Source organism: Bombus huntii, chromosome 6 (assembly GCF_024542735.1).
Source record: "Bombus huntii isolate Logan2020A chromosome 6, iyBomHunt1.1, whole genome shotgun sequence".
Lineage (NCBI taxonomy): Eukaryota > Metazoa > Arthropoda > Insecta > Hymenoptera > Apidae > Bombus > Bombus huntii.
In genome coordinates this window covers 4,685,989-4,705,030 of record NC_066243.1, presented here as the reverse complement: position 1 = coordinate 4,705,030, position 19,042 = coordinate 4,685,989, and the positions used below count along the sequence as shown (strand labels likewise).

The 19,042-nt window shown below is 34.1% G+C and overlaps 2 long non-coding RNA genes across 2 annotated transcripts; both read right to left on the bottom strand.

Moving 5' to 3' along the window:
- Window positions 1-2,208: 2,208 nt before the first annotated feature.
- Window positions 2,209-9,491, bottom strand: LOC126867006 (uncharacterized). Its single transcript, XR_007690131.1, has 3 exons — window positions 5,450-9,491; window positions 3,121-5,340; window positions 2,209-3,051 (listed from the first exon to the last, which is right to left on the bottom strand). It is a non-coding gene; the product is annotated as an uncharacterized LOC126867006 (long non-coding RNA).
- Window positions 9,492-15,748: 6,257 nt separating this feature from the next.
- On the bottom strand, window positions 15,749-17,643 carry LOC126866848 (uncharacterized). The gene is made up of 3 exons (XR_007690056.1): window positions 17,329-17,643; window positions 16,588-16,702; window positions 15,749-16,460 (listed from the first exon to the last, which is right to left on the bottom strand). It is a non-coding gene; the product is annotated as an uncharacterized LOC126866848 (long non-coding RNA).
- Window positions 17,644-19,042: the final 1,399 nt, after the last annotated feature.

Genomic DNA, 19,042 nt, shown 5'->3' with positions numbered 1-19,042 from the left:
TAATAACGAATGGAACGTCATTAAAATTGAATGAAAGGTTAAACCGATTCCACGGAGTAATTGGGTCATACATTTATTCGACTCGTTAAGAAATAGAAACTTCTGTGTAATTATTAATAGTCTCGAACAAGGATCGTACGAAACTATAGTCTATATTTGTTGAACGTTAATCATCATAGGCTGTGCCGTACGATAGGTGAATATTTCTTATATCCAATAAAGTACCTCTTTTACTATCGTACAGTCGAATCTCTGTAACTCGAAAACTCTATAACTTTACAAGATTACAAGTTTGTTCGGTCCCTTCAGCTTCCCTGCGAACACCTCTAAAAGTCAAAATAAAACTCGCTTTAACTCGAATTATTTTCCATGCGTCCAGATGTGTTATTTTACCCCTGTATCTCGAATTTGGAATAGCCAGACATCTTCAAGTCGAAATATGCCTATAGCTATGCCACGTGCCACAAAATGTGAGAAACTAATTGTTCGATATCGTCTCTTGCCTTTTAACTTAACTAACAGTTAGTATTTTCTCTAATAACGCAAGACGACGCAAGCCGTGTCGTCCGAAAAGTTTCTTGCGTTTTATAAGGAAATAATGAATGCACAACATTTTCCGTTTTATATTATTTTATCGAATTACGTATGATCCATTTTGTGCTATCGAAATAAAGGTCGCAACATTCGACAGATTAGGTTTCATGTTTGTATGAAGATGCATCGTTGTAAAAGACGTGTCTGTAAAAGAAAGACACTTTTCGGACAACCTAATACTTCTTCGCCCTTCGATCACGTGCATATCAACGCAAGCTAATCGTTCTTCATCAGTCGAACACGTAAATGCCATTATCTTCCACGTTTGTAGCTTCCGCATTTGTGTACGTTGAATAAAATGAGTTCCAAGAGGAAGCTTAAAATAATAATTTTTAAAAAGGTGTAAACGTAATTCTACCTTCGTACAAAGCTTCTGTACGTCGAATCTTCGATTGTCAAGCCTCCTTTATTCGGGAATTTAATTTCAACAAGTCGAAAGCTCCGTAACTCGAAGATTTCAATTGAAACGCGTTATGTTATATTTGCATTTGTCAAAATTAAAATCGACTTAACTAAGATTGATTCTTTTTTGATAAATTTTTAACTAGTAGATTAAAACACACGCGCTTCGTTCGTCTAATAAATAAAAAACACTTGCGATTATTACTCTCAAATTCGAGAAACTAAATTTTCTTATCTGGAGTTTCATTCGTAGCAAAGTTTCAAATATATCTGAAACTTTCACAGATTATTAGCACAAGTTCTGTGAAAGACACTAGGGAATCAAGACTTATAATTGGAGTGTTTGTCAGAGATACCTCTATCCACAGCTTTGGATATCTGACGGTGTTTGCATTCAACATGAAAATCGGAAATAAATCAAAGTTTGTCGATATCTGGGTCGGTCGATGGGACGTCTGTACGAGGTGTGCTTTTCTTAGAGTGGATGTTATTTGCAATGGATTCTTTAAAGCGAGAACGATGGGAAAACTGTGTAACGGAAAGCCTTTGTAAATTTATTCGTTTTCGCCAAATATTGAAACAAACGAATAAAAGTCACAGTAACCGATACGCTATACTTGAGTTACGTAAAAATGTTACACTCCGAGTTTTCGGATTTTGTGGATGTAATAAATAAGGAATGAGACTGATATTATAGTATGTATTTTTATCTGTAATTCGTATCTACCTGTAAAGGTCGATTAAATCATTTAATGGCTTAAAACATTTCGTAGTTACTGATATTTGCTGTACCAAAAAAAAAATTTTGGTGTAACATTTTTTCACCTGAGACTTCGTTTTCGAGAAAATCGACTTTAAAGATTTGATAAAATTTACTTAAACGTTTGAAATTTGCTTAATTCCAGTCTCAATAAGACTAAATAATTCACAGCTGTATAAAACATGTTTAAACATATGAAAATAAGTAAAAAATGTAGAATAAATTTTTTCATGTTATGCTCTATTTTTGAGCCAAACAATCTTGGAAATGCGTGTGTATATATCAAATCAGTAATTATACATGTTTAAACTTTATTTTCTTCAAACTGAGGCCATAAACGGAGGAATTCTAGTTTACATTTTTGGCTTATTTTCACATAATACAATAAAATATAATAATATATAAAATAATACAATATATAAAAATATAATAACCTCCTGTTGACTGTTTATTCATACCTAATCGATACTTAACCAAGTATTAATTATATCACTTAATCAAGTAGTAATTAATAAAAAATTATATAATATTCAAACTCGATTTTTTCAGAAACCAAACGTCATATGGCAAAATTTTATTGCATATTTTCCACTTATTTTTTTACGTAGGAAAAAGTCCCTGTTCAATTGTAGTACACTCGTCCTGTATGCGTTAAAACGAACGTCGATCCTATATAATATTCAGTTTTGTTTATATATAGGGTGATTGGTAACTGGTGGTACAAGCGGAAAGGGGGTGATTCTACGCGAAAAAAGAAGTCGAAAATATAGAATAAAAGTTTTTCGTTTGAGCCTTTGTGTTCGAGAAAACCGACTTTGAATTTTCGCTCGGTACGCGTACACCTTATCATGTCTCGTTATAACGGATCTCACTGTAGATCGTTGTCTCGATGGAAAAATTAAAAAAAAAAAATTAAAAAAAATTGTTATTCTATATTTTCGACTTCCTTTTTCGCGTAGAATCATCCCCTTTCCGCTTGTACCACCAGTTACCAACCACCCTGTATATACATGTAATATAATGTAATAATACAAATAATGTAATATGAAAATACAAGCAAATAAATATGTACAACATATGCAAATTATGATAATTCTGTGATATGTATCATAGAATTCTGTATATATACGTACGCTATGGGACACAGAATTCCAGTCATCAATGTCAAAACACGAGATCCACGCAGATAGGAAATCGTATGCCAATTGCCGTATTGAATCATAGGTATGTATTTGTGGCCAATTATGGCATACTTTCTCCCTTGATTTTTGACCGCCAATGGGAGAACATCCCAGCTGGAGAAAGTAAAACGTATTCGTAAATTTCTGATTTATTGTTAGAATTGGCAAATAGATATTACTTACACAAACAATGCTTCCGGGCAGAAAGAGAGAAAGAGAGAGAGAGAGAAGTCTGGCTGTGTGATGTCGACTTTCCACAGAAGGACCGTCTAACACGATGTTGCAACACCTAGAAGAGATTTTTTTCATTCATAGAATTTTACACGAAGTGAACTCTCTTCTACGCAAAGACTACCTCCTCTCTGCACAACATAATAAAGCGATCTTTCGAATATTTTGAAATCATTTGTCGCACTCACACGGATTCGAAGTATACAGATTTAATTCGTCTGCAGATCAGTGTGCATGGTAACCGGGTTAACCGTTTCCATACGTCGATCAGAAACCAACAAACACATACTTCAGAACTACAGATTTACACGTTTCGCAATTAAGAACAGTCTCGTATAACCATGTTACTCTACCCCGCTGAACGTTGAAACATGCAATCTCTGCGTTACTAAAACTTATTCCTCATTCCTTTTACAACCTATAAATTTCCAGCAGTGCATCGTAAAATTGAATTAGACGGACATACGTTACTTAGAATATTGTAATCTCCATGAGAAACTGACGATTCATCGATATTATCTTCGATGTAAGACAGTGGCTCGAGAACATATTTGAACACTTATTGGTAGTCTGAAAACTTTTATGCGTGTATGCATTGCACGTGTTAAATAAAATAGCGTAATTTGCAAAATTTGAAATCGATTTATTAGATTGTCCGAAAAATGTCTTTCTTTCGCAAACGTGTTTTTTACAACAATGCACCTTCATACAAACGTGAAACCAAGTCTGTGAAATATCGTGCTGTTTGTCTCAACAGAACAAGATGGATCGTACGTAATTCGACGAAATAATATAAAACAAATAACATTGCGCGTCTATTATTTCCTCATAAAACGAAAGAAACTTTTCGAACAACCTAATAGATATGTATACAATAAGTGTTAAAATGGTCCCACTGAATATTAAGGCTTATTAATACAATGGATAATTCACTGATGTTTAACCCTCGCGTTTAGTCCCTCGTATCAATTTCATATACTTTTTCAGTAAAAGATTCTTTTGTTCATTGTCATTTATGAAACGATGTAAAGCATTTTGCCTTTGAAATATGACAGCTGTGAAGGAACGTTAGGATTAGTGCGAATGCGTGTGAACGACAAAGAGAAAAATGAATTACTTGTCTTTTCGTTTCATCGATGCGTTACCACTGTGTCAATTTGACAGCCGAGGGACACATCATCTTGCGAAAATGACGGTTAAGTAATCTTATAGTCTCTGCTATATATACGTATACTTGCAATAAATATCTTCTGTGTATACATATTCCCAGAAATTGCTTCAAACCGTATTAATATAATGACGATAGTGGCTAGAATCCATTTCGCTGCTAATGAAATTGCAAGATGTTGTGAAATGCACAGAATATATTCATACAATTTTTTAAATATGATTTTTAAAGATTTCTATAAGTATTCAAATACTTCTATCAGCTATATATTGTGTAAGGTACAGTTAATGAAAATCTAAATTACTTCCTGCATTTATTAAGACATTCTCTAATAGTTTATAACGTATAATGTATAGAATGTGAAAAACCTGTTGTAATAAAAAGTATCAAAATTCACAGTCAATAATTGCGTTAATAAATTATCACATATATCAATATATGTATGTTGTGCAATAAATTGAGCGAAAAGAAATGTTGCCTCTTTCTATAGAAAGGAATTGCCTCTACCGTTCTTAAGCTTACCCACTTGCAAATCCTCCGATTTCAACACGCGTGTTTCTTAATTACGCGATACAGGCCAACGACTTGCATTACGGGATTAGCTTTTTTAATAAAGATCAGCAATGCACGTCACGCTCATTGTCACGTCACTGTTCGTTGTACGGTGCACGATCGTGAAAAATCATACGTGCTTCGCGTGCAATTATGTACATCGTCGCTCTTTTTACTGGCGAAACAATTTACCACGAGCGTGTACACGCGGTAAATTGGCACGTCAAACATGACGAAGTTGCAACACATCATTGGCTATTATTGCTATTATAATTTTTATCATATCAAGTCAGTAACTTATCGGGCTACGTTAAGATGAAGGGATAAAGTCGCCTTCGATACAGACGAGATTTTAACAATTCCAGGATTTAACGACTTCTCTAACGCTCCTTTCGCAATTACTTTTCATTTTATTTCCAGACGATGTATCCATTGAAAAATTGCTCGCGTATCTGAAAAAAATACAAAAACTTGTGAGTACAAGATCGCAAGAATAGGAACGATGTTGCAAGGTTTCACGTTATAATGCTTCGACTTTTTGTACAGTCATTTTCAACACACATGCTATTGCGTTGTAGTGCAGCAGGATTCACTTCCATTTTCTACTTCTGCTTTTCTATTAATTCTGCACTCGTTCCATTTAGTTGTTTACATCTTCATTTCGTTTCACTTGTTTACATTTTCATCTTCCTTTAGCTGTTTCCTCGTTTCGGCTTCGAGTAACCTGAAATTGTGAGAAATAGAACTAAAGAAATCCCGCGAATCGCCATCAAAATAGAGTCATCGTAAGCTTCTTCTCTATTATTCATATTATACTCTCCTTTGTTGATATTTTCGATTATGCATATGATCAGCTCGTTGCCACAAGATTTAAAAATCTATATGTTGCTGTTCATTTCTTTATCATTTTGATAGCTTTATCTATTCGTCCAAGCTTTTGCATATCGTTTAACTCATGCGGAATTTATTCGTTCATCTTCCTTGCTTTTCTCACTCGAACCGTGTGACACACTTTGTCCGTCATTATTTCTGGTAATATTTTTACAAACATTACGTTCGATGGCGTTTCCCGGCTTTTTCTCTCGGCTTCTTTCCAATGAAAAATGACCAGCCTTAAATTTCCACAAAGCAGCGTACCGTCCTAATACTTACGTAATATTTCCTACAGATGCTGATTTACATAATATCTTCAGCAGCTCTTTTGTGACACTTTTTCCAAATAAGACACACACGAACAAATTACACATAATAATGCGCATCTTAGAAGTTTTTGCACTTTAAAACAATAGCGTAGAATACGATGAGAATATAATAATTGATTTAGGTAATGAATACGGTTCTGTATCAAATTAGTTGTTTCGTGTAATTTGGCATATTTAACAAAACGTAATCTCCCGCTTAATGAATGAAAAATGCATCTCACTATTTTTCATGAAATTGTTGCTGATATTTTTAGTGTCGATTCTGAAACAATTTCGTTAAGAAACTTTTTCGTTCAAACTTTAATACTCGATAAAAATTATACCTCCGTTTCAGGAAGTACATTTTCCTACGTCTAACTATTATTATATTTTATTTACGATTGATATCGGTATAAAAATAGCTTTTTATTATCATTGTTGTTTATAGTATTTTATTATTACTTTATGCAGTTAATATTGCAGTAATTATACAATCAAACGTGCATTACAGTATTATGTGGTATCATTAATATTAATACAAAAATATCTAAAAAATGTACATAATTATTGCGATTTCTATCAGAAATTCTCTACAAATGCGTAAACGATCGCAATCTTCAATTATAAATCTTTAATTTAATAACACGAGCGCTATAGAGAAGATATCTTCTTTCGTTTAGATGCCGCTAATGCGATATCGATACGCTAGAATATCAATTCCACGATATTTCATCCGCTCCAAATGGCTCTTATTACTGTACACGCTCTTATTAAACACATCCACCTGGAATCGTTTCGCGTTCACCGAATTCTATTTACTTCCTCCGTGATCGATGCTTTTACAACGCTCGGCGTTGATGCTCAGCGATATTTACAAGTGCAAAAGAAAGTAACATCCAACTAACATTCGCTTGATTAACGCTTCGGTGAAAGCTTGAAACTTTTTACCGTATTTTATACTTGTTTTAAGATATAAACTGACATTCTACTGACTCGATGCTTCGAATCCTCTTTTAATGATAAAATCGTGAAGAGCATATTAGTTTAAACGTGGCAATTCGTTACCGCTGCGGTCTATTAACGGCTTAAAATTTAATACTTTCTGGAAGAAGATTACTATCCTAAAATTTCAGAGTTGTTCGCATGCCTGGTTACTATACCTTACACAAAAACCAAGTTTTATTTCAATAAACTGCATCCTTCACTTTCGGTATAATTTATTGACGCTGTATATTTATGATGTATGTATATGTTATAAAATAAATATGTGCATATCTGCATTGTACGAGCGAGGAATGAAAAAGAAGAAGACAAATGAAAAACGCCATGGGACAAGCGTATCACGTATGTGTCGAATGAATGAATGTACAATAAAACAAATTCATTCCTGTTTGAGATGTATAAGAGAATAGAGCGGTGTGCGTTAATACTTCAAATTATTCTGTCACATATAAAATGTTTATTCTGTTATATATAAATTTTGTATTTAATAAAAGATTATATTATTACTTTAACAGTATATAGAGATATATACAAATTATTGATAAAGTAAAGTAATTGCGAAACTTACTGTATTTGCTACGAAGAAACATAAGAAACTTTCAAGCTCTTCGTCGTTCATCAAATTACTTTTAGTCGATTTTATAGCGAACTTCATACTGGTTGACTCATTTGCTATTAAATTTAATAATAGTATCATGGAAAAGTCTGTGTGGTTTACAGTCAGACACAGTATAGTTTTATTATTAGATTATATATGTATACGTATGTGGCAAGAATAGTGCAGGTTGCGAAAAGCGAAATGCATCAATCCACGAGGATGCAACGTCATCCACATCAGGGAAATTTCCTTTCTCCTTTGATCTCATTATCTTTCTAAAACAAGCAATGCAGGTTAATCTCGTTCGTGTCATTGATCCATTAAACATAATGAATGCTCAACATACACAGACAAGTATGCTACGATTCTTAGTAGTAAGTAAAGCAGTTACTAGTAGTAGTATTTAATAGCAAAGAAATGTATTGTCGGGTTTAGCGTAGTAGATATATGATCGCATAGTAACCATAAGTTATGGAATACGCGCTGAATTTTAACAATTAGTACGCTAGAGCTAGCTGCTAAACAAACTGTCAACAGCATTTTTCCAAGTATTTCTATAAGCCTCATAGCATACTCTTTCAATTCGTATTACAAAATTTATGCAGCTTCATCAATGGGATAACATTAGCATTAAAAATTTGCATCTAATCGATTTTTAATTTGACTACTTTTACGAGAAACGAACTTATATCTCATGGTTTTCTTAATGTTGAAAAAATAAAGTGGAAGAGTATTCTCGCCGTCGTTTGAAATTCCAGTATTTAGCGTTCCTCTTTACTTAAACACAAGTGTACCTATTTTTCTTTCGCTCGAGTCAGCGACCCTCCAGTTATGAATAAATCAAGTCTGGAAAAGTATAACGATGTTAATAAAAATTTGTCAAAAGACGGTTTCTACTGTTATCTCGCAATTTTCTAGGCGCAGCTTTCAATTTAAACATCGTATTCCTTCGGCTTAAATATGCTACCAGTACGCCTTTATTCACAACGACACAGTCTACACGGCGACATACAACTTTGAATTATTTTACTTGACCTGCAGTCTGGAGAACCTTGTACCAAAAAAGGTTGCAGCGTGACTTTCGCGAAACGTGAATTACATTCAACGGTTAACATACACGTCAAGCACCCTTGTAAAATTAAGTAGGAAATAATTAAAATTATTAACCATTATAGTAACGACGCATATTAGAAGACAAATTTGACACAGTATATAATTAGCATAACTGATACTTTTTATTAAACTGTAATTTTTTCATAATATTTTATATTATTTAATAATATTATGTATCATATATAATTCATACTATATGTAATGTACTAATTATATGTCTATATGTTCTAATTGTATTGTATTAATTTTTCCTATTATTTATAAATCACATGTACGTATTATCTTAAAATTTCTAAATGTATAACTCCTTCCAGATCTTGCGCGTAGAATTCATTGAAATGCGTAAATACCGAAACGTAACAAACATTTTGTAGAGTTAAAACAGCACGTGTTTAACCAAGAATAATAGTTCGAACATTTTACAACACAAAGGCAGATTTCCAAAACCCTCATCCTCTTCATAATTACGCATGTATAATTAAAATAAACGTTTTCACGCTTCAGTCTCTTCCCTTTTAAAATCTACCCATATTTGGCTGACAAGAACAGTGTTTTAAGTAACTAATAAAAATAACATAAAACGCGCATATATTAGCATTTAATCGTATTTGTTAATAAGTTAAATAGGTCTATACCATTAAGTACCTTGAAAAGAAAAAAAAAGCGAATATACGTGTGAATACTATTTAAAAAGAAAAAACATTCCAATCCATTTATTACTTTACCCAAATTGTTATACGATGGAGCCTGGATTCATCAAAGAAACAACTATTAATTTATAGAATTTCATCATCGACTTCTACTCGCGATTTTTCTAATGCCATTAAACATCGAAGATTTAACATTTGAATAGATATTTTTCGCATACAGAATTTTTTTCATGAAGGAATTCAGCATTTCGTTCTTTCGAACATCGGAGAGAAGATAACATTAATTTCACATAAAGTTAAGCATCCATAACGAAATTATTCCTCCTCTAACAAACGGGCGCCAAATAATTTCCATCTTTGGCTTAAGAAAGATATGGTTTAACAACGTACATCGTGTGACTAATTACAGAAATATTTTGATTAATCAGAATTAATTAAAAGGAAAAGTGGAAAGCAAAAACAACGCGAAACCGGAACTACGCACGTAGCACGCAACACGCGCGTTGCACGTGCATAATCGCATGTGGTTTGGATGCACCTCGTGTACACATAGTCGTGGAGACGCATGCAACATGGGAATCGATCGACCGCTTGGCGACGGGGTACACTTCAGGTGGACATTTAATTACGAGTTTGCCATCTGCCGCTGACACCGTCCCAATCGCCGTAGTGACGTAATCGTTGCCTCAGTATGGATCGAATTAGGCTAAAACGTTTAGTAACGTACAGTAAAATTCAATTTATGCGAACAAGTTGATAATCAGTTTTAAAAATACTCTCATATACACTTCGTTCGTAAGTATATGGACGGTACGGTGGATTTCTACTAACAGCAAGTATCTGAATATTACCTTCAACGTGAGTTAAAGATTTTTTACAGACAACACTGTAGACGCGAGGATTAAAAAATATTGGTTTTTTTTATGATATAATATCCTATGTGCCAATGGAAACACCGTTGCATAGAATTTGAGAGCAATTTCCGATTTGTAAATAATTACGTATGTGTTTAAAGGAGATACCATGTCCAAAATCGCCTCTATGTAAAACTGTGAGTTAAGCGCATGCACGCAAAATATCATCAATTTTGTAACAATTTTTGCTCGAAACATTATAAACACACTTTTGTAGTAGAAATAAACATCTAGAAAATGTATTTTTTGTTTTTATACAAGCTATTGGAGGATAAGCAGGATTGGTACTTACAGTGCCTGCACATTTAAACGAGTGGCACATTCTCTAGTTTAGTTTTCTCTACGACTAAAAGCCATGTAGAGACTCTTCAACGAATGCAATTTCTCTGATGAATCTAAATTAGCGCAAAAAGCAGAAAATTTTCCGACGCATTCGGACTATTGTACGTTTAAGATCTTATAAATCTTATAATTAATCAATCGATTAATCTTCTAATCTTATCTTATAATTAACATTTATTTTATAATTTATTTTATAATTATAATTATATGATCTTATCATTAATAAATCAGAAGAAATTTTGGAAATAATTTTAAATCAGAGATGCTATTTTCTCTCTGATGCAAAGTTTAGTGTTTGACACTTATGGGGTTGTCTATAGGAAGTCTTCACTTGATTAGAATCACGAAACTTGAATTCAAAATCTTGTAAGCTCTCGAATCTCTGAAACTTGAAACGCTTACTTTTCCTTCCCTTTTTTAAGCAGTCTAGTTTGTCAGAAACTAAAATCTTAAAAAAACGTATTCGCAGAAAATCGAAATTCTTTGAGGTCAAAGTCATCGATAGTAACACTAAAATTAATCCAATACTAACAATAGTCGCTTTTCAGGTTTATGAGAAACTAAAATCTTAAAAAGCTTTTTTTCAGAAAATCGAATTATTTGTTAATATGAAAATCACCAATACTAACATTAAAAGTAATCCAATACTAACAATAGCTGTGTTCTCGGCTTTATAAGAAACTAAATTTTTATTTTTTCCCAATAAAAACGATTGCAATGGATTGATGAAGTCATACCAATTAAAACAAGTCCAAAGTGTAAATACGAACTCAGTTCGATCGTTATTAGTCAAACAAGAGCAAGTTTGTATCGCCACAACATTCTCGCAAGTAATTTACGCAAATTATCATTTACTCGAGTTTCGAGAGTTTAACGTGCCGTTCTTAATACGAATTAATGGCAAACCAATGATCAAAAGCAACATCTTCACTATCTTCATGTTTTATTATCACTGCCATATCAAGTTATCAGAACTGTTCTATTCTCCGATATGTTTCAATAAATGCAATTCCATTAACACTTTGAATGCCACGCTGAAATCACATGTTTCGCTCAGGACGCCACGGGAGTATTTTTATTATTCAAAGCATATAATGGCAAAATAATAATAAATTGATGATATAAGACAACATTCTTCCTCAATGGACCGTTTATCTTATTGGTGGTCACGGGTGACCACCGTGGCGCCTTGGTAACAGTTGATAGCAACATATCATAACAAGCCTTCGTTTATTTCAACAAACCATTCGCATTCGTTATTTCGTCGTAAACAAAACGTCCAAAAAATATTGTTGAAACGTGTAGAAGATACTAGTAAACAGTATTTGCTTATTCTATATATAATAATAAGGTATATTCACACTTCTAGCTTCAATTATATGATTATAAAGCAACATTTACGATTATTTTCTGAGGTGTGTTTATAATAATATTCGTAGATTACCCCTCAAAGATATGCATGCAAACACAGTGCACCGTTAGATGCAAGATTTGTTCTCATTTTTTTTATTGATGTTCTAATAAAAACGTTTAATTGTTCAATGGGGTACTTTTTATTTCAAAGTATCTTCTATTTATCGGTTATATTCAAAATGCTCTGTCAATTTTCATTCAATTTTTACAACTGTAAGAAGTTCAAGCGTGGCATCACAGGAGAAACCGTGGCCGGTCATATATGACCAACGTGGCAGTCAAAGTGTTAAGAAACACCGAAACAGCTAGAATTCGTGTACTACACATGCGAGTGGAAGTAATGTTTAAATCTGCACAATGTAGAAACTTGTCAAGTTGTCTCGAAATTGAGATACAAAGGCGCGACGCTAACCTGAATCGAAATGAAATCAGAAATAGAATGGAGAATAAAGGTAAAGTCGTGGCGCATCGAGCGAGTTCGCTCATCGACCGGAATAAATCATGCTGACGCTTTTTGTTTCTAGGCCCAAAGCGACACGATTATTATGAAGCCGACCTTTCGAATTAATAGACGCGGATCGTACCTCGTCGACCGTATCGCACAGCCAGTTACGACTTCGAAGAGGTCGTCGCGAAAACGCCGACGCCGACGACGACGCGTCACCGAGTTCTCGAAGAAAATTACGAACTTTCTCGTGATTCTCTCTAGTTTAAGGTGTCCGCTGATGAGACTCGTGGGAGTCGACCGATATCCCAGCTACCGTTCATCATCGAGCAGACATTGTCTGCAACTACTGGATCTTCGATGCGACGAATAAAATCAGAGCAACGATGGTGCTAGTCTAAAGCTAAATTGCCAAGTTACATTCTAATGTGTATATGTACAGTGACTGACGGAGATGTTTGAACATTTAGCACGGAAAGATTTAACGAATATGTTACGCGTTCCACGGGGATTTTTACAATTCCATTAGGACTATACCGGGAGATTATAATTAAATAATAATCAAAAATAAGATAATAATTTGAAACCAGTACGAAGTCGTTCGTAGAAGTTACAAGATTTTTATTGCAAACGTGCGCTTGGTAAGAAATTACCACGTGAAACGTGAAACGTACAGTTAACGTTAAAGGTGGTGATTCTTCTTAATATGGAAAAAACTTTTTTAATTTAGAATTTCAAAGATCTGAAATTAATACGCGATGAAGAGGCTAGTACGAAAGGATTTGCAGACGTTAAACGTTAATAATACAAAAATTAACGTAATGACAGCTTCTGTAGTTAATACGTTCTACGTTGCTTTTGACAGCGAAATTTCACTGAAATTTCCTGTAAAGGTTTTTATTATATTATCAGGGAAGTTACGTAATTAGGTAGAATTTACAGCGAAGTTTTCTCGCTGAAACTTCTTTTAGAGACTTCTATTAATTTATAATAAAACGTAAAAATGAGGAAATTTCCAAATTACGTCAAATTTCTCTGGAAATGTGGTCTCCATGGGAGATAACTAATATTGTTTAAGAAATTAACAAGTTAGAATTGCAATTAAATCAACTTCCAAACAACCAGGTTACACAAAACTTCGAAAAAGTAGAATTTTTAAATTTCATCGTAGCCATAAGTTAAAGTGATATCGTAGGTGTTACGTTACAAAACACACGCTAATCGCTTTTATAGTAATCCTGACTCTTGGCAAATAAAAATGCATAATAAAAAAAAAATACTTAACATATCACTTTAATTTAACTACATGTGTCTTTTAAACATTATGTTCGCGAGACATCTTTTATTACATTCTGTTTTTCTGCCATATACACAGGGGAATTATCTTTTAAGAAACAATCTCGTAGATTTGTAATATCCATCTTCCTGTTCAATAACAGTCACTTTGTGCCACCCTTAATGGATTAAGACAGATTTCTATAAAAACGATCAAGTACGAACAATCCCATAATTACAGCGAAACTGTAATGTAATTTAGGAGGAATTTTTTGTTCGTACAGCTGTTTCTTCAGCTGAGCCGTAATTTCCTACTTCATAAACGGAAAGGTTAAAGAACATAGCGGCCAAGCGAGTAAAAGGATCACCTTGGTTTTCACAGGTAATTCTTCCGATCACGGTCTGCGATTATAGGACATTTTTTTTATTTTTTAATAACCCGCACAGCCTTGAATCGATGAAAACGACCGCGTCGACTTTCTTATATCCGTAATGGTACTCCATACGACAATGTGTACGGCGTAAAACGCAGATTATTCTTTATTAATTATACCTTGAAACGATCAACGGTTTCGCCATGTGACGTACGTAACGTAAAAATGTTACTTAACATGCTACCCATTCATGATCTAAGGAGAAGGGAGAAAAAGAAATCGTTTTCAAGATCGCTCATCGATGATGTTCACGGCTAAATACAATCGACTGTTTCGATATCCATCGCTATAGAAAGGCAAGTCGTACATGTGGTGACAATAGTAATGACTATGTAGTTAACGCTATGAGACACATGTACTACTTCTAGCGTCGTATACAAATGCGTTATACTGCAAAAGTTTCGCATCAGATCCGTTGCTGAATTTGTAACGACAACTAAATACGTTTTTACGAGATCGTCTGGAATTATTGGAAATTATAATCCTCGAACGGACACATAAATACGAATTGAAATTTTTGAAATTGAATTATTGGACTTCGGATGGTCATGCGGATTAATATTTTTGTAAAAATAAATACAGGAACGTGAGCGAAAGGTGAATAGAAAATTTTACCTTCTAAATATCATAACGCTCAGTTTACTTTGAATATTTTGCGAGTTTTATTATTTTCTTTGCTATTTATTTTCTTTTGTTTTTTATTTATTTTATTTATGCGCGTTATATGCATCTCGCGTATTCGTGATATTTGTTACGTTATGTCTATTTCTGGTTCGCGAATTATGCGTGTTGCAATAAATAGACAACGCTGACTTCGATCTTACTAACATAAGATTGATCTCTGGAGAAATGAGCGCTGTTAAGACAGCAAAAGAGCAAGACGTTATTCTTGAGAAATAACGATGAAATAAAAAGGATGAAACTAATAATGAGAATCTTAGATTCATTCATAAAAACTAAATTGGTTTGTTATCTGGCAGGTGATCTGGTTAAGTAAAACTTTTACACGCTATTGTATGGAATATATGTTTAAGAATATATGTTTAAGTAGCTTAACTGATTCGAAACATAACTATGAATTGATACAATGTCTAATAAAATTATTACTTATTTTGTCTTGACTACAAAGTAAATCAAAAGTTTTAAATATCGTACAATTTTTTTATTTTAAATGCAAAAAAGATTCGTGGAAAGATATTTTTACTCCATTAGATTGGAACACAAACGCATTAACAACAATATTAATCTCATCCATTGTTGAATTATCAGATAGCTGAAGCATTTACATTCTACAACTTACATTAGTTTTGTGAAAACAGTAGCGTCGAATACAATGAGAATATAATAGTAGATTTTGGTAATGAGTACAGCTCGGTACCAAATTAATTATTCTACATAATTTAGCATAGATCGTACGATACTTTAATTGAATTTAACGAAACGTAATCTTCCAGTCGACGAATGAAAAATGAATCTACTATTTTTAACGAAAACTACAGCCTGACATTTCGAGCACAGATTCTGAAACCAAATTTCACTGGGGAATTTATTCGTTCAAATTTTAATATTCGTATTTTAATATTTCAAAATCGTATTCACGTTTCAGAAAGTACATTTTTCCGACGCGTAATTATTACTATATTTTGTTTGCAATTAATATCGGTAGAAAAATGACATTTTATTATCACGCAGTTAACGTTGTAGTAACTGTATGATTAAACATCTATTATAGAATATTATGTGGTATTATCAATATCAATACAAAAATATCTACAAAAAGTACATAATCATTACAATGACTTCTATCGGAGTAATTTTAAAAATGAAGAAGATTACAGTTTGTTTAATTGACGCTCCATATTGCATATTATAAATAATATCGTGCAATATTTCTATTCTTTAAGAAAAGATTGATGATTTACTGAGATAAAACAAGGCAGGTGAGGAAATTACTCAATTGACCAATTTTCACTTTTCAAACTTGTATTTCCATTAATGCAACCACGTACAGATTGTGATTTCAAACTTTTTCTCCATCTTACTCACAGAATATGGCATCGCACTAATTACTTCGTTAATTTGATATCTAATACTGATATCGAACATCCGATCATCTTCACAATTACGAATCCTAATGCAAGTTAAAAATACGCGTAAAAAGTGCGCGTATCTTTCAATATTTTCCGTATGAAGATCTTTCCAGGCCTGAAATATAATATGAAAGAAAATAATGAAAGCAGATATTCATTTCACCTATGTTGCGTATGTATTAAATATCATAATGAAAATACTTTACTTTGTACGTTTTTGTATCTTGTATAATATTACGTACATTTTATGTATTTTGTGCTCTCAAATTTTTCACAAATACGTAACAATCCGCAATTTATATATTAATTAAAATTTCGCATCCGAATTGACACGTAGTAGCTTTATTTGCTTCGTAACTGCAAGGCAGAAATGAAAAAATTTCATGGAAATTCGTGTGAAGCTACAAATATGAAAAAGTAAATGCAGGACAAACTACAAGCCCTTAATTAAAAGTCCAGATCAAATTAAAACGAAATGTTGGAAAACGTCGTAAGAGTAGATCATAACACAGACGTACATAGCTTATAACACGGATAACGAAGACCCGGTCAGCAGCAAATACAATTTGTATCGCAGCTTGCTTTCTGTCTGATTATTGAGATATCCGGTTTGATTGAAAAAATTTATTACAAATTTATTTTATTTGCTGTTTCATCTATTTTTATTTAGTCTATTCTTCTAGTCTATTTATTATTACTCGCTACAAATTATACAACGTCTGTCAAATGATAAGATTCTGATAAAAATGATAAGAATTGCGATCAGATAATTAGTGCCACGGTTGTGAGTCGCTGAAGAACATACAAAAGATTTTGTTCGTACGTTGGTGTGCTCAACTGTATCAACCATTCACCGAACACCATAATTCTCACGCGTTCGAAAGGCGTCGTGAACGCTCGTCGAAAAAGAGATTCATGTGCGTAGCGAGGTGATCGGAACAATCGAGACAAAAAGGGTGGAAAAATCAGGCGTTGCAACACACCGGCTGTCATAAACGAGAGTGGCGACGAGGCGAGGAAATCGGCTGTGTGCCGGTCGGCGGAGCATCCTGCTCACGGCGTCGTAATAATAATCCCTTTAATCAATTAGCTCGACGGGAAAATGAAGCAATCGACGTGGCGCGGAGACTATGTCGGCGCGATGCACCGCGCTCGCCCGCAGAAAACTACCGACCACGGATATTAATTATCTAGGGCAGAGATGCGCACAATGCTCCGTCTGTCTCAGCTGCGATTGGTCTGACATGACTTTCGCTTTTTCCTACCCCACGCTAATCTAGCCTCCTTTCCATCTCCACTTCTTCCTACCTAGTCCCTGGGCCGTTCATCTGCTGCGTGCTATGGAAATCACGACGCGCCGAAAACGAGAACACGGCGAGCGCTGTTCGCTTTTTCCTGGAACGGAGACGTCGTCCTGCTCGTCTCTCGACAGAATTCCCCTGGCGCCGTGCCGCGGTTACCATTGTTCCAACGATGCAAATCGCTCAACTGGATCGAAAGGAGCTCAACTCGCTGGCGATCAACCGCGACTCGGTAAACGCGATCCTTCGCTGTAAAATCTTTCAATTCGTTTGGATGACGGAGGCGAGGCTGATCGATAATTGGCTGGAAAGTTTTACCGCTATCGTTAGCTTGACAATTAAACGTTGAATCCTTCGGGCGAATTTATGAACCGTCGCATTCGCATCAGAGTATAAATTAGGATTTATCGATAGATTTCTAGAGGCTGTTCGGAGAAACTGCTTCGAAATCCGTAAAATTAGCGTCGCTCGGATACGAGCGTGATGAATGAAGCGTATAGCTTGGTTGATGTAAAGTAAGCATATCGATCGACTCGATGATTGTTTCTTAATTGATTCCTCTATTGTGCTCGAGTCTGTACGACTCGATAATTTAACGTCGATCAACGTAATTTCTTTGTACCGAATTCTAATGGAACTAAATTTGCTCAATACACGTACAAATTTTTCGTTATATGTATCAGGAAGGTACACGTTCGTAACAGTTGCGTAAGTTTTGCTGCCATAATGCACGATCAGATAGTTAGCAAATACGGAATTATAAAAAAATGTTTTAGGAATAAATATAGGGATACTCGCTATTGGCTTCATTCTATTTCTCGTAATTGCTTAAAAAGATATTAAATAATTTAAAGTAAACGATTTTTTATATACTCTTTCTTTGCTCCCTTGACGACAACCATTTTCTCGGAGATATCTTCAAGTTTTAGAATCGTGTATTAATAACAATTCGGAATAATTTAATCTAATTTTTATTTATTAATCTTAATTTACTTTCTGTCAACCTCTTTCCAGTATTTCAAGAAGCTCGGTTACTCTCCAAAGGATCGCAGCTCTATCTATAACGGTAGTTTTTGAAAGTTCTCTTTACGAGAAAAAACTAAAATATCAGTTCACGTGAGACTAACGTTTAAGCAGTTAACACGAAACTTTTGCATAGCGCTGTATCGGTAACGCTTTAAGATCGTTAACAGATACGTATGTCTGGGTTCAAGAAACGGAACGTTGGTAAATTAGCCGAAGAAAAAGCGCAAGCTTTCGTTCTTCATCACGTGAGAGATCTTATCGATCAACGCACGCTACAGCATCGACTACTTGGAAGTTCAATTTTTGTTCTTTTTTTTTCTTTTTGGTTACGCGGCGGCCAGTGTTGCAACGGTCCAATCAATGACGTGCC